General features: G+C 48.3%; 1 pseudogene; it reads left to right on the top strand.

Annotated features, from left to right (window-relative positions):
- Window positions 1–405: 405 nt before the first annotated feature.
- Window positions 406–1,962, top strand: LOC133253463 (small ribosomal subunit protein eS12-like; annotated as a pseudogene).
- The last annotated feature ends 2,673 nt before the right edge of the window (window positions 1,963–4,635 follow it).

Here is a 4,635-nt window from a genome sequence, read left to right on the forward strand (position 1 = left end):
GCCTCAATCACTACAGTGTCATCGTAGGTGTGAAATCAGGTTGTCTAAGTCCTTCAAATTTGCTCTTCTTTTCTGAGCTTCATCAAGTAGAAGCTGAGATAATTGATTTGAAACCTATCTTGTGTCTAATACAAACATCTGAAGCTATAAATTTCCCCTTAAGCAGTTCTTAAGCTGCATCCCATTCATTTCAGTCCCTTCGCCTAAGCTTCAGTTTCCCCGTATGCCTACTTTCTGAGATTTTGTAACCAGCCCCTACTTTGCAAAGGGAAGAACCCTACAAGTGGGCTCTTAACTTCCACTGTTGCTCCTTCTAATTCATTTCCTCCAGAACAGCCAGAGGGAAGTTTTGAGAGTAAATCCATTACATGCTTGCTCTGACCCTGCTCCACCACGTTCTTACAACTTTCCACTAGCTCCCCTTTCTACTTAGAAAAATACCCAAGCCCCTGTCAAGGCTGTGCGCGATCTGGCTCCCACCCACCTCCTGGATCTCATTTTCTCTCTCCCACCTGGTCCTTTTATCACATTTCAGGTGCTCTGGCTTTTTTTGTTTCTCTCAACTCATGAAGCCCTTTCCTTGCCTCTGAGCCTCTGTAAATATGATTCCTGTGGCCTGGAATGCTGTCCCCCTGTATCAGTTAACTGTTGCCAGGTAACAAACCATCCCCAAACCTAGTGACTTAAAAAAATAATCATCCCCCTTTCTCTGCCGCCACGGGCTCGCACAGAGGCTGAGGCTCAGGTGCGTTCAAGATTCAGCTCCACCGGTAACCCACCTCCATGGCGGAGGAAGGCATTGCAGCTGGAGGTGTAGTGGACGTTAATACTGCTTTGCAACAGGTGCTGAAGGCCGCCCTCATCCACGATGGAATTCCAGCGTGTGGAAGTCACGAAGCTGCCAAGGCTTTAGACGAGCACCAAGCCCATCCACGTGTGCTTGTGTCCAACTGTGATGAGCCTACGTATGTCAAGTTGGTGGAGGCCCTTTGTGATGAGCATCAAATCAGCCTTATCGAGGTTGATAACAACAAGAAACTCGGGGAATGGGTAGGCCTCTGTAAAACTGACAGAGAGGGAAAACCCCGTCAAGTTGTGTGGTGGTTAAGGACTATGGCAAAGAATCTCGGGCCAAGAACGTCATCGAGGAGTATTTCAAATGCAAGAAATGATGAAATAAAAAACGGAGTTCTTGTTTAAAAAAAAAAAATCCATGTTTTCTTAGGAGGCAGTGAGACAGCCAAATTGCCCTGCTGGTCTGGTTAGGGATTGGTTGATCTTGCTTGGGGCCTCTCATGCATCTTCAGTCAGTGGTGGGTTGGGTAGTGGCCCTGCTGACCTTGGCTGGGTTCCCTTACATGAAGGTGATTCGAGGGCTGTTGACTGGTCTAGCCTGGCCTTGGCTACAAAGGCTGAGACAACTTGACTCTCATCCATGTGTCTCTTAAACCTCTCCAGCAGGCTTGCTGGGGGTGAAGGCAGGAGTCCGGGGGAAGGTAAACTCCTGAAAGCATGTTTTCAAGCCTCAGTGTAGGTCAGGTCTCCTGAAAGCTATTGCCACAGCAAGTCCATGGCCAAGCCCAGATTCAAGATGGGGAAATAGACTGTGCGACTTTAGTGAGAAGAGCTGCAAGGTCACAGGACCTTGCGAAGGAGAAAAGCGGGAGCATCTTCACCCCTGCCCCTTCTTTCTACCTAGTACCTTCTCATCCTCTGTCTCCTCCTTGAAGAATTCTTCTCTGACCATCCTGGGGGCAACAGTCACCCCCCAGGTTTTCTCAGTCACATTCCTGGGTTGCTTTCTTCACAGTCCTCAGCTGTAATTCCCTCACGTGGGTGTGTGTATTTCCTGTGTCCTGACGGGGGAGCAGGGGGGCCACGTCTGTGCACCCTTTGTGTCCCCAGACTCAGCCCAGGGCCCAGCACAAAGTAAGCCCCCTGCAAATATTCACGCACCCACCAATGAACCAGCAGGGCCACGTTCTCAGGGGAAATTGAAGCTGTGACTTGGGGCAGTGAGTCCCCTTCCCTGAGTGGCCAGGTCCCAGGAGTGGGGTCTCACATAAAGCAGCCCCCACACTCGGCCTGGATGCCCGAGCTGTGCTTGCTGTGTCTGGAATGAAGCTCATGAGTCAGGTTGACCTGGTGGCCTCTCTCCGGCTAGAAAGTCACTCTCTTCGCTTCCAAGGTCAGGTCACTCTGTCTCGGGGGACTCATAAGCCTTGTTCTACTGTCCTTCATCCTTAAAATAGATTTTAAAGCCTGCCCTGCAGAGTGAGGACATCTGGAGTTTCAGAACTGGGAGGTCAGAACCAGTGGGTCCCACTTCCCTGCGGGGGTCGAGGCCACAGGGACTACTTGGTGGGACATCAGAAGACCCTGGCTTGACCCATCACATCCCCCTGGGGCTTCCAGATCTGGTCTTCCTTGTTGTGGCCTAGGGACACCCAGAAGCTATCATTTGGGACAATATATTGGAAGTGAGATAGTGAACTGGACCTTCTTCATTTTCTCCAGCATTAATTTTAATAATAATATAGTCGATCCCATCCCCCACCCTAGCCTCCTTACCCACCGTTACACTTTCCACGATTTCAGTTACCTGCGGCCAACTGCAGTCCAAAAACATTGGGCTGGCTGAAAGGTTGTTAGGATTTTTCCATAACATTATTCTGTAAGATGTTACAGGAAAACCCAAACAAACTTTTTGGCCACCACAATATTAAATGGGGTGGCTCAGATGGTAAAGAATACATTTGCAATGAGGGAGATCTGGGTTAGATCCCTGGATTGGGAAGATCCCCTGGAGGAGGACATGGCAACCCATTCCAGTACTCTTGCCTGGAGAATCCCATGGACAGAGGAGCCTGGCGGGCTACAGTCCATAATGTTGCAAAGAGTTGGACACAAATGAGTAACTGCTGCTGCTGCTGCTAAGTCGCTTCAGTCGTGTCCGACTCTGTGCAACCCCATAGACCGCAGCCCACCAGGCTCCCCAATCCCTGGGGATTCTCCAGGCAAGAACACTGGAGTGGGTTGCCATTTCCTTCTCCAGTGCCTGAAAGTGAAAAGTGAAAGTGAAGTCACTCAATCGTGTCTGACTCTTCGCAACCCCATAGCTGAAGCCTACCAGGCTCCTCCGTCCATGGGGTTTTCCAGGCGAGAGTACTAGAGTGGGTTGCTATCGCCTTCTCGGAAATGAGTGACTAAGCACACAATATTTGATGGAAGCTCTAGAAATAGACAGTTTTTTCTTCAGTTTTAAGTCACACTGTTCTAAGTAGTGTGGTGAAATAGTCTCCCACCATCCCTCTCAGTCCTGCCCAGGATGAGAACTAACATGGGTGTGTGTGCTCAGTCGTCATGTCTGACTCTTTGCAGCCCCATGAACTGTAGTCCACCAGACTCCTCTGTTCATGGAATTTTCCAGGCAAGAATACTAGCGTGGGTTGCCATTTCCTTCCCCAGGGGATCTTCCCTATCCAAGGATCGAGCCCCAGTCTCTTGTGTCTCCTGCATTGAAAGGCAGATTCTTTACCACTACACCACCTGGGAAGCCCCATTTTACTTAAAAATGGCACCAAAGATCCAGAGCAATGATGCCAGGGATTTGGATCTGCCAAAGAGAAGCCATAAAGTGCTTCCCGTAAGTGAAGAGGTGAAAATTCTGAACTTAATTAAGAAAAAAATAAGTACTTGCTGAAGTTGCTGACATCGAAGCAAATCTATCCTTGAAATTGTGAAGAAGCAAAATGAAATTCTTGCCATTTTGCTTTTGGACTGCAGACTGTTAAATTAGGGCCACAGCACACGATGAGTGCTTAGTGAAGATGGAAAAGGCGTCCAATCTGTAAAATGCTTTGAATGAGAGAAACCACATTCACGTAATTTTTATTATTGTGTGTTGTCATTATTGTTCTCTTCTATTATCAGTTACTGTTGTTAATCTCTTACTGGGTCTAATTTATAAATTAAATTTTATCATAGGAGAAAGCATAGTGTATACGGAGTTTGGTAGTATCCGTGGTTTCAACTATGTACCTTGGTCTTGGAACATACGCAGCGTGGATGACCGCTGCGACGCTAATAATCATAGTAACTACAGAACTGATGCTTTTGAGCTGTGGTGCTGGAGGAGACTCTTGAGAGCCCCTTGGATGGCAGGGAGATCAAACTGGTCAATCCTAAAGGAAATCAACCCTGAATATTCATCAGCAGGACTGGTGCTGAAGATCCAATACTTTGGCCACCTGAAGCAAAGAGCCTCTTCTCTGGAAACGACCCTGATGCTGGGAGAGAATAAGGAGAGGAGGAGAAGGGGGCCTCAGAGAATGAGATGTTGGATGGCATCACTGACTCACTGGACCTGAGTTTGAGCAAGCTCCAGGAGACGGTGAAGGACAGGGAAATCTGGCCTGCTGCAGTCCATGGGGCCGTAGAGAGTTGGACACGACTTAGTGACTGAACAACAACAAGAACAATTTCCTCGGCCTGTGTGATGTGTAAGATATTTTGCATATCTTGGCTGATTCGAGTCTCACAATGTGTGACTTGGTAACGCTACTGACCCATTTGACAGATGGGGAAACAGAGGGCACTGGGGTGTGTCTGAGGTTACAAAGCAGAGATTTGAAT

This window comes from Bos javanicus, chromosome 8, assembly GCF_032452875.1.
Source record: "Bos javanicus breed banteng chromosome 8, ARS-OSU_banteng_1.0, whole genome shotgun sequence".
NCBI lineage: Eukaryota > Metazoa > Chordata > Mammalia > Artiodactyla > Bovidae > Bos > Bos javanicus.